The sequence below is a fragment of the Pogona vitticeps genome, chromosome 5 (genome assembly GCF_051106095.1).
Source record: "Pogona vitticeps strain Pit_001003342236 chromosome 5, PviZW2.1, whole genome shotgun sequence".
Classification (NCBI taxonomy): domain Eukaryota; kingdom Metazoa; phylum Chordata; class Lepidosauria; order Squamata; family Agamidae; genus Pogona; species Pogona vitticeps.
In genome coordinates, this window is record NC_135787.1 from 164,012,346 (window position 1) to 164,024,774 (window position 12,429).

Genomic DNA, 12,429 nt, shown 5'->3' on the forward strand with positions numbered 1-12,429 from the left:
AACTAGGAAGGAGGAGATCCATGTGCCTTGCCTAGAGCTCGCTGAGAGAACATTGGGATATAAATACAACAAATGAATACACTATCCACAGTTACAGTCTCTCTCTTTCCCACTAACACAGAGGTCCCCAACTCCCGGTCCGCGGCCCAGTGCCAGTCCGTGGCCTGAGCCAGGCCGGGCTGTGGAGACAGACCTCCCGCCCCCCCCGCACACAACTCACCCCACACACAACTGATTTGCGCATGCACGCTCTCTCCAGCATGCCCATGTGAGCGCTGGGCTGCCATGTGCACATGTGCACATGTGCACACACCCGAACAAGCACCACACTGCTGTTCACACATGCACACAAGCACGCCTGCACAAGCGCCATGCCGCCACTTGCGCATGCATGCACGCTAATTCACACATGCGCACAAGCACGGGAGTGCCCCGCCTTCCCCAACCGGTCTGCGGGGTGAAAACAGTTGGGGACCCCTGCACTAACATTATCCCACAGATACAATGTTTTTGTTTTAAAGGCAAAAACCATCTCTCTCTCTTTTTCTTTTCTTCCTGTGCTTGCTTCTAATCTTCCCCTGGTTCCCATTGTATGATTTCTCTATCCTTGGTGCCAACTGAAAACCTTCCAATTTATTTTCATCTGTCAGTTTCATTAATATGCTATTTACTCGTTCTGGATCTTTAATGAAGATGTTGATGACAATGGGGCCTGAGAAGGAGAAAGAAGAGGCTGTGTGCTAAGGAGCCAGCTCCCAAGAGTGAAGGGATGGAGGGGGAGCCTTGGTCTCACCACAGGGTGCCTCAGGCCAGGACGTTTAGCATTGGCAGGAAAGAGGAAACTAAACAACCAGCACTTTGCCAGGTCTTTAACATTCCTTGCTGTTACCTAGTTTATATGGAGTGTGAAGTTGTTTTCTAGAGGCACATTATTATTGTCAGAAAGCTTATTTCAAGAACAAGAATAAGAACAGCAACAAGAACAAGAACAAGAACAGCAGCAACAACAACAACAGCAAGAACAAGAACAAGAGCAGTAGCAGCAGCAGCAACAACAACGTATCATTACATCAATTCTGACTTACCGAGACCCTTTTTTAGGGATTTTGAGGTAGGGAATACTCAGATGCGGTTTACCCTTCCCTTCTTCTGGGGCATCTTGTGACTATGCCACTTGCCAAGGGCCAAGGCTACCTTGTCTGGGATGCACAGCGGGGAATCAAACTCCCAACCTCTGTGCCAAAGCCACTGAGCTCTCCAGCCAGTGTTATTCTTAACAACAAGAAAAGAAATCCTCCATTTACATTCAGTGCCATCATTCCCACGCTGGCACCACTAGAATGCCCTTTTAAAAGGCGAACTTCTACAGATTCTTCATCCAGCTGGGCATTACAAAGTTTGAGATGGCGGTGGAATCATTTTAGCTACAGGATCTGCAGTTAAACCAAAGTTCTAAGATGAAAACTCCAGGCATGAAAAATCAGGAGGACAAGTCGCATCAGGTTTTATTTCAGGCCCTGTGAATCTATTGGGATTGCCAGTAACTCAGTAATCTCTTTTTGTCAAAGCACAAGTCTCAAGCTTACCAAGTGACTAGCTGTTCTTTGCTTACTCAGTAGGGGAGAGACAACTGTTTCTGCATTCTGGAAAACTTCAAAGATTGACTTGTAATGATAAATAAAGCAGGAATGTCTGCAAGTCTTTGGATCTGAGTCCCAAGTCCAAATTCGAGTTTTTGGTACCAAGTCCTGAGTCCCAAGCCTCAAGTCTAGGTCCCTATTAAAAATGAGGGTGTTTGTTTGTTTGGCCCCAGAATAAAGGGAGGGATGAGTAGGTTCCAAGTCATGAGTCAAGTTTGAATCATTGAAACAAAAATCTGAGTTGGGTCAAGTTGCCGGTGTGACTTAAGTCCAACTTGACAGTGAGTCCTAAGACTCCAGTCCCCATCCCTGTACTTTAGTGGCCCAAGGGAGGTTCTTGCCCAATGCTGCTTCTGGATTTAAGGCTATTCCACCCACTGGAAGGACTGATCCTTCAAGCATAAGGGACCATGTTCCCAAATGGAGGCCAGGAGGGAAATATGCAACAGCAGAGTGGTAGGTGTGCAGGCTCCAGCTTTCGAGAATTTCAAAGATAGGATGGGTTGGGAATGAGGGAAATTGTCTATCTGCACAAAAGAGAAAGTATGCGCTGGTAGATAAGGAAATATAAAACATAAACATATGGCTTGCTTTGTTCCAGTCTGGTCTACTGCTGGGATCCATACCAATACACACTGATTTTCACTTTACGTTGCCCTACTTTCTATCTGGACTTGAGTTCTACTAACAGCCTTGCTTGCTAGGAATAATAGGATGTGTAGTTCAAAACATCTAGAAGGTTGGAAAAGGCAAGATGAAATTGTGTGTGTCGTGTTGTGACACAGATACTATGCCACTGCAAGGCCACTCTCATGCACTGTTACTTCACAGTCCCCTTCCTCTGCTCTGGTTTCAGATTCAATAGGCTGGTAGAGATTCAGATTTCTGCCTGTTCCAGCAAGGTACATTTATAGCTGCGCTGAATCCTTTGGGTGAGGCAGATAAAGGTGCTATAATGCGTCTATCCTATTATCTATGTCAGTCCTTTGTCTGTGGATTCATTGTGACCCATAAAAATAGCTAACAAATTTGATACACACCTATAGGAAAGAACAACTTCGAAATTCACCCATAAATGTTATTTACTAAGATTGGAGAGCTACAACTCTTACCAAGAGACTCAATAAAAGGCAAAGGTTGCAGCTACTAAAAGCAACCTCATTCTCTAGCATTGATAACTACTCTCAGGCATTCAGAGAGACTCATCTAGTTAACCCTTCAAACATACAAAATCATCAAGATACAATATCTCAACCATCTCTAGACAGACATTTATGATACCAGGCCAGATTAATTTACCACTGTTTCAACCCACAGTAATTAAAGTGGGATAGAAAGGCTGGACAAGGGGATTTTCTACCTGTCCTGCATTGCATTTAAGAGATTATCAATTATTCTAATTGACTTCAGCAATCATGAGAACACTCCAAGGTAATTAATCCAGGATTTTCAAAAACATGGGTAAATTCAGGTGAGGAGAATTCTTTCAAAAATGTTTAGGAGAAAGAGTTCAGGTGCCCGTTTATCACCTGATGGGTTGTACAATAGTCAAAGTATATTGACTTAATAAAATATATGTGAAAAGACACAAAAATGGTATTATGTTCGGTTCTAATCATCATTTATTGAGGTCACAACTCAGGAAAAAAATGCTTTCGGACTATTTATTTATTTAAATATTTTTACCCAGCCTTTCTCCTTTAAAAGACCCAATTACTCTCCCAGCATCTCCCAAGCTGCATGGCCAATGGCTATACTGATTCTGGGATCTATAGTAAATAGCAACAGCTTTTCCAAGGTCTGACTAAGAAACAGAGTGCATGTCTATTTTGGCTCTTTTGGAGTGGGCTGGTGCTGCCTAAATAGGGCTGCTTGTGGTCACAGGGAGGAGCAATATGCCCTTTGATGTGATTCTCATGTTCAAATGGCATATTGTCCTCCAGTGACCCTCTGGCTCCTCCTCCTATAGGTTGAGGACTTCCCCTGCTCCTCTGTAGAGGGGCAGGAGAAATGATATACTGTATATATATATTTTGCCTGTGCTAGACTATCAATGATAAACTGAATCACTTAGATTATTTTGTTTTTAAAATTGCCTTATATGTTGGGTCAATTGAGAAGCTGCCCGCAGCTGTAGTTCAAATCAGCACTTCATACAAAGGCAAAGAAAAATAATAATAATTTAATCTAAGTAATTCAGCACAACAGTGATGGTCTAGCAAAATCATATAATAATTTCACTTCTCCAGCCCCTTGGCAGCAAAGGAGGGGCAATATTCAATTGGCCAATATCCTGAAGTGGCTTGCTTATTAAGCCAGTTCACAATACAGGAAATTGAAACCAGAAGGAGCCTTGGCAACTTTGATAGTTGCAAGGCTCAGTTTTAGTCCATTCCCAGCAGTTGTACACACTGGAAACAGAGTAAACTAGAGCACACCAAGCTGCACCAAAGAGGTAGAAGGAGCTCAAAAAAATTGTGAGTTGGGGGTGCTCTGGATGCAAATTAGTTTAATCTAGTGATTACGACATCTGGTCACCAGAAAAAAGGATGAATCAATCCATTCCTGCAATGAACCAAACAACAGGGCAAACACCCATCTGTAGAAGCCCAGAAAGAGCTATACATACCCTCTATCCATTTATTTGAACTAGAAACCTGTGGCTGCATAAATAGCCTCCACCACCAAGAAAAATGTAATTGTAGACAAAACCCACCTACAGAGGAGGCTTGTCTGAGGAAATGAAGCAAATTTATTATTTCCAGCATTAAAGGGAATGCTGTGTTTATCCTATATATGCTCTCATTGCAAGGCAAGAGCAGCAACTGCATGCTAGAAAGTCTTTCTGTCTCCCATGCTTAACTTAATGCACTCATGTCACGCAGTCCTAGAAACTACAGGTCCTTTGTTTCACTGCATAACTCTCTGCAGTCTTGAGTAACTATAGTTAAAACTACATAGCCCTGAAAATGGGCTTTTTTTTCCTTTGGGAAGGTCTCTCCAAGTTTCTCTTCCTTGGGCAGCCTGTGCCCAAGTTCCTTCTGGTTTCAATTTCCTGTGCTGTGAACTGGCTCAATAGGCAAGCCACTTCGGAATATTGGCCAATTGAATACTTCTCTTGCTTTGCTGCGGAAAGGCAGGGGAAGAGAAACAACAACAACAACAACAACAACAACAACAACAACAACAACAACAACAACAACAACAACAACAACAACTTCCACAGGAAATCTCTGCATTTCAGCTCTGAGCCAGTGAGGTTGATTTGTGAAACATGACAGCAGCTGGTGTGCACACACTGTTGTCATCTGCACAATGGCCTGAATGCTACCAGCTGCATAGCTGTGAAAGGCAGGTAGAAGTCACTGTTAGTCAAACCAGAATGCAGAGCTGGATGTGTGTTGCCCGGCGCAGGATTCCTATCATGTTAGGCTCTTGGATTTACACCAAACCTGGAGACTTCATCCTGCCTCTAGAGGTTGGCGTTGGGTGTGCTTATCTCTTTCAGTGTCCAGAACGGGTTCTGAAAGCCGAGTACAGACATGCCTCAGAAGGTTACTGGGCTGGATCCCTGATTCAGACTGTATTAGCTAGACTCCCAGAATCCCTAAAAGGCTTCTTTTGCGCCATCTTGTGAGACTGCTAACCACTTTCCGCTGTTCTTAAATTACAAGCAGATATGACTTTAGAAATGTAATCAGCTACATCTGAAGACAAAGTTACAATGCTACGATCCACATGTGGCTCTGCCACAAGACCACACAAACACTGAGCACAGAACACAGTGTTCCTGATTCAATCCATGACACTCTGCCTGCATTGACTCTGCTCATGCAGGCCCAAGCCACACGCTTTATTTTTGATATAGAAAACTTGGAATGCTCGATGGTTTTCCTAGCTGAAAAGTTTCATTTCTTCCACAGCCACATTTCTTTTACGGTAATACTGATGACATTCATCAAATCTTAATTTGACATTTTCCAAAATGGGCCCTGTTTTAGGATACAATCTAAATAATAAATAAATAGCACACATGACATCTCTCACTTACCCTCTAAGAGATGGAGTGGATTTCATTACTATTTGCCATCAGCACGCTACTTTTAATCCACAACTTATATAAACCTAATTTTATTTCCTTCATTCTGAAAACAATTCTGAAGTAGACTACTATATTTTACAAATGCAGGACTGAGGCTGAGGGATTAATTATCCTGAAGTACAGCAAGAAGCAGAACCAGTGTGGTGTGTAGCAGATAGTGTTTTAGACTAGGGCTCAGAAGACACTGTGAATTGTGTTCAAATGCTGGCTCAGCTTTGGAAACTCACTGGTGGGTAGCAATGGTTAGCCACTCCATCAACATCTCACAAAAAGCATGTCAAAAAGGATGGTGACAAATTAGAACAAGTTTCAGAGGAGGGCAACAAGGATGATCAGGGGCTGGAAACCAAGCCCTATGAAGGAAGTCTGAAAGAATTGGGCATGTTTAGCCTTGGGAAAAGATGACTGAGGGGAGATATGATAGCACTTCTCAAATACTTGAAAGGCTGTCATACACAGGAGGGACAGGATTATCCCCAAGTGCAGGACACACAACAATGGGCTCAAGTTACAATAAACCAGATTTTGGTTGAATATCAGGAAAAATGTCCCGTTAGAGCAGTCCTGCAGTGGAACCAATTACCTTGAGAGGTGGTGAGTGTTCCAACACTGGAGGCATTAAAGAACAATTTGGACAACAACCTGACAGATATCCTTTGATTTGCATTCCTGCATTGAGCAGGGGGGGTGGACTTGATGGCCTTATAGGCCACTTCCAACTTCATGATTCTATGATTTCAAAAAGCCAAAAATCAGAAGCTGTTTGGTGGCATGTAACAACAAACAGGAAACATGCAAGAAGGGCCACTTTGGATGGAAGGCTCTTAGACCATTCATTGTCCATAGTGCAGGGCTTCTTCTCTTCCTCCTTTCCTCTCAATAACTTTTAAGTAATATGGCCGCTTATGAATTATTAAAAAAAAGGGGATACACATCACTCAAAAATAGGTCAGAAGATGACACAGGGTTCTCCAAAATAGGAATATTCTTAATAATACACATAAGTGTGCATAGAGAAACAATTACTGTAACTGAAAAAGAAACTCAACACATTGCATCTAAGTGGGGAACAGTATGAGAGCAGAATCCCATGTGTGCCTGCTGTTCAGTTATGGGTGGGCATCTTCAAGAGAAGTGCTAACTCTCCCTCCTTCTGATTCTTCAAATACATGAGGGATCTGGACCCTTTTGGACTGCAACATCCACCATTCTGAGCCAGCACACACAATGGTGACAGATTATCAGAGTTGCAGTTCAGCCTCTAGAGGTAGATGGCACACATTTCTTTAGTCCCAAAGCCCATGATGCTCTCAAATTGAGGACTGCCCTCTGACTGTCGTTCAAATGCAGGCCACCTGCTGTTAAATACCAAACATATCCACCTTTCTTCCAACTGAGTCAGCCAGTCCAATGGATCACGTGCTGGATTGGAGTCTTAGTTTAACAACAAACTTCACTGGCTAGCTGCTAAGTAAGAAAGCATCTGTCAGGTATCACCAAGAGATTGAAGGCAGAAGGCTTATGAAGCAGGTCCTGATTCCCAGCACCACCAAGACATTCAGAAGTGAGGAGCAGAGGACACCACAGCTGGGAAGTCATCATCCTCGGGGCCTAGGAAATCAAGTGATGCTTGAGGGCCAACTGATGTTTCTAAGTGGTACAGAAACCCATCAACCTTCCTCTCAACAATCTGTTCCTTAGGGAGGAAAAGAAGTCCTTCTCTGCTCCTCCAGACTTCTAGCTTCCAATTTACCTGTTCCCATTCTATCTATCACAGTACTATCACATGCACATGCATGGCGCTCACCTGTCACAATCATTTAAAGCTTTTCTTTCTGCCTCCATTTCCAAGCTATGTGATGTTATGACAACTATGGGAAGCCTCTCCCCCCCCCTTTTTTTTAAAAACTCTTCTGAAATAATAAAACAGACACAATTCAAATAGATGGAACACAATATGCCCATTTTCTTTTTCTTTAACTACGTTAATTCCAAATATCAAACATGCACCATCGAGGAAGGTATATTCAGTTGTATCCAAAGATCACAACACAGGTTTGCCTACAGACACAATAAACCACTAGAGAGAGTCCTTTGCTGACAAGGGAAATGAGGGCAGCTATACTTATGCACATGCACAGTTCAACTGTGAAAGGATGAGTTGCGTATGTGAAACAGACATAGGATAAGCACTTAAAAGTCACATTCAGACCTTTCATTTCCCTGCAAACTCTATGCTTCTCAATATAAGAAATTTACACATTGAGCTATGAGGCTTCAAATTAGATATTTAAAAAAAAAAAACAACACACAACTGATTGCACTTATCACCCTTAAAGCAGGGAGATCTGTTGGATCTGATCCCAAAACATGACTGGTTGCAGATTCATACCCACTGGTTCAGAGAGACCCTGAGTTTATATTCAGAGGCAGGCCTTAGATTCCTGGGCCACCTTTTATACAGATCCAATTCACAGCAAATCAGGAGCTGGTTATTTTAATGAATTCTGCTGCATTCACACAATTATGAGTCCAATGGGATCAGCTTCAATTTTTTAAATTGCTGTTTCTGTTCTGCAGTGGGAAGTAAACAGGAATAAAAGCCACCCACGTTTCTGCATTTCAAATAAAACCAGATACATAAATGACTTATTTGCATTGTTCTGCCTAGTGACTAGAATTCCAGTCTCTCCTTTTCTCTGCGCAACCCCCCCCATCTACAAGTAACACTACATCCTTTTCCATACTGGCCTTGATGTTTCCATACTGGCCTTGATGCTTGCAAAGTATGTTTCTTAAGGATGAACCTATTTTACTTTAGTTCTTCATCACAGAATGATTAAGAGGGCCAAGGGCTGCAGGGCAAGAGTGGGCAGAGCTGTGTGGTGGTTCCTAATCCAGATTGCTGGGAGACACTGCAGCAGCTAGGATTAAAATGCAGACTTAGGCTGGGGGCTGAAAGCAACAAGCAGCTCAGGGAATATCAGAACAAATGGAAGTGAAGGCCAGATTCAGAGGGAGATGAGCTTCTAAACTGCAGGAGTGTGCCCAACAGCACATATACACACCAAAAGACTGAAACGTAGAATTATTGCCCTCTCTAATTCCACAGATCTCCAAATTCCCCCTGGTCTCCTTTGCCTTACCCAATATGTGCAGTGGTACCAAGCAATCTTGAAACTACTGATCATTCATCTCTGGTCTCAGTTACACACGTGTTTTTGAATGGTGTCCAGACAGAGGCTTCCCATCTTCTGAGATATAAGAAGCATTAGATACAAGTATGGAAAAATATATTTTCCACAAAAGGATTCCAAAACTGGAAAGATGAAGAAACAGTAACATATCTTCGGCGGGACAGTAATGCCACCTGCACTAATAAATATAATATTGTCTCCCATATATCATTTGCATCTCTCTCTCACACACACACACACATACACACGCACGCACACACACATGCATGCACGAGCACGCACACATACACACACACACAGACAGAAGTCCTATATGCCTCCCTTTCTTGGAAGAAAGGTGGACTACAAGTGTACAAAACACACAAACAAATAAAGACAAAGGAGCCAGCCCACACAGGAGACTGGTCCAAATCCCTGGGTATTTTCAGGTGCCCTGAGGTGGTGCGCCTGATGCCTAGAAATCTCCCATTTGGAACCACTGCTCAACATTTCTCCACACATATTTACCCTTCTATATAGTACAAAAGATGTCTTACCTCCCAGACACCCTGTGCCTAGATCGGCACAACTGGACAGGTATCGCTAGACCTGATTATTTCACTGGACATTGAAAATGAGGACTTGAGCATTTGTTACACATGTAGCCTTACCTTTTTAATATTCCTGGTACACTTGTGGCTACAAATCATTCTTAAACCCCCTGAAGCCAAGAAGACAGGGCATGAGAAACCTCTTAAGGAATGAAGTAAATGGAAATAATGCAGTAGTGATGAGTAATCTAAATCATTTGTAATGCAATGACAGCCAGTTTGGAACGCTACTGAACCAGGGCCGAGAAGGAGAAGGACGGAGTTCAAAACCCCCTTCAGCAACAAAGCTGATGCAGTGTGCTTGGCACAGCCACTCTCCGAAACTCTTCCACTTATAAAATAGATCAGATTTACGTGAATTCCTTGGAAGAAAGATGGAGTGTATATCTGCGATGGAACATATAAGGAGTGCAGGGCAGCAAGGTCCAGAGTTGTATTGATCTTTTGCACATACCAGTCCTTTCTTTTGGTGCGTGGGCTAGGTTGAGTAAAAGGAAATCAGACACAGGGCCTTGTTCTAGTTCCCATCTGCCCAGAGAGCACAGTATGAAGATACACAGTAACTCCTATGGGTTTTAATATGTCTCTAGTACACGGAACCACCTTTGCCACAGCAGAGTTGCCACTTTAATATAAGAGCCTGGGAACCAGCACGTAGAAAAGGGCTGGAGAATGTCCCTAAGCATTGCCAGACACATCTTTGCTACCTGAGCCCCAGCCTGTCTTCAGGCTGAAGCCATCAGTATCCTCTCCCACTCTTGCACACAAGGGGTGACACCATCAATCCTGACAAGATATGTACCTGTATTTCTCCGTGTCATGCCCGTGTTTTGAGATTTCAAGTACCCAGGCACATGGTTTCTAGAGAGATGTCTCAGAAACCTCCCTTCCCTATTCTTTCCAACAACATCAGCACACACACACTTACACATACACAATGCCAGCGGTAGCTGGATAACTACTGCCCCCTTTCTAAAGCAGGGTAATGTGACATTTCTTCCCAAGCTAGTCAGGTGCACAAGGATGTGTGTACATGTGTCCCTAGCACGAGGGGGCACCTACACCCTCCCTGCGGAAGAGGATGACCTTCCAGAAGGTATGTCTAGACTGAGAGAGCAGGCTTAACTTTTTGTGCTTCATATGAAGCTAATAAACAATTATATGCCACTGATAACCATGAAATGTTGTCGCTCCAAATGCACTATTCTCTTCAGCTTGTTCACCTCAGCCAGAGACCCAAAAGGGCTTCCACACTCTCCAGAAAGGATCTACAGGGTTAGAATCCTACCATCCCTTTTACTCACAACTGCAAAAGTTGCTTTTACAAGAACATCATACCCCCCCCAAAAAAATTCCAGCTAAGAAGATGAGAAAGGTGGGAGGAAAGGAAGGAAGAGGCAGGGGAAAATAAACAACTACTAGTAAGAAAGCAAACCATCCATTCTCATTCCATATTCTTAAGATATCAGCAAGCTTCCTGTAACACAGAGGGACTTAACAACTACAGTATTGCTCTAAAATGGTAGAAGTGGAACTGAAGCTCTGAACAGAATCAGACAGATCCCTTCTCATCAATCTTGTTTTGCCCGGGAGGGAAAAAAAAATGTAATTTGGGCTTCTCTTGTTGTTTTCATTTTCTAGGTAATGATTCTTATTGAAATCTTCCACCCCCCCCCCCAAAGCTCCATCTGCTTCTCACCTGTCTGTTACTACCATGAAACCTATTGAATTCACCCAAGTGCTACAAAATAATAAAATGGGGAAGAAAACAAGAGGGGGAGGGAGAGAATCATCACTAAGTGCTTGCTAGTGGACATGATGTTCTATTCCCCCCCCTTCCCCCTTGCCCCAAACTTCAGAAGCTTTCCCACTTGGAAGCAGATCTTCTTCTACATGCTTGGAATAATGAGAATAATTCCTTATTTCTTACATTACAAAAGTGCAGTCCAACTCCGACCCTCTCTGCTGTACAGCCAGTTACAAAGAACAACTGGTGTGCTTGTATATTTTTATTTCAGTTTGTTAAGGATTCAAAGCTTTAAGCACAGACTTAAATTAAGATGAAAGAACAGCAGACAAACATCTCTGTCAAATGTTTAAAAAAAGAGAGAGAGAGGGAAGCTTTAACCAAAAGTTATAAGGAGAGCTTCTCATTTCATAACACCCCCACCCCCCACTTTCCACCTGCACAGAACAGAAAATCACCCATGACAGATATCATGCGTCTTTGGATTATTCATAGCTGTTATACCATATTTACCGTCATACAAATACACACATATGAGGGGCGATATTAGACCCACAGAGCTTTTCCTACAATGGTCTTGTTGATATATGGCTAGTTACCCGTTCTGTCCTCTTCCCTCCCACCCCACACGTAATATTACTTACTCGCTGGGTAAACAAATGTAAGGAGAGCCCGGCACAGGGAGAGGTAACTTTATTTCCTTTAAAAGAAAAACGGCCCATATTACAGGCAAGTTTAGTTTAAGCGATTCCCCACTTCATCCCCATTAGCTAAGGAGGAAACAGGTGCTAAAGTGAAACGTTGAAGGGGGCGAGGGAGTCCCAAGTTTCCTGCTAAAAATGAAAGAACGAAAACAACGCCCGTATATTTGGCTAGCCAGGTGTGCTCGTTGCCCACCTACCTTTGCATGGAAGAGAAATATTCAAGGGGTGTCGGAGGGCGGATGAGGTCCGGATCGGAGAAGTTGTTTAAAGAAAAGGGTGGTCTGAAAAATGCCGAGCAAAAGAAGGTACCTCCGGACCCGTCCTCGTCGGGCTTCCAGCTTCAAGACGACGCTGAAGATCAACTGAGCGCCAGGCAGTGAAGGACAGGCAGGCAAGCAGGAGGCGGTTGGGGTCGATCCCTCGCTGTGGGCATCGCGGGCGCGGAGGCA

At 43.3% G+C, this 12,429-nt stretch overlaps 1 long non-coding RNA gene across 1 annotated transcript in view; it reads right to left on the reverse strand.

Moving 5' to 3' along the window:
• LOC144583092 (uncharacterized) overlaps positions 1-12,404 on the reverse strand; it is a 31,955-nt gene extending 19,551 nt beyond the window's left edge. The window contains exon 1 of the long non-coding RNA XR_013536684.1: positions 12,178-12,404. This is a non-coding gene — a long non-coding RNA (uncharacterized LOC144583092). The remainder of the gene's footprint in view (positions 1-12,177) is intronic.
• Positions 12,405-12,429: the final 25 nt, after the last annotated feature.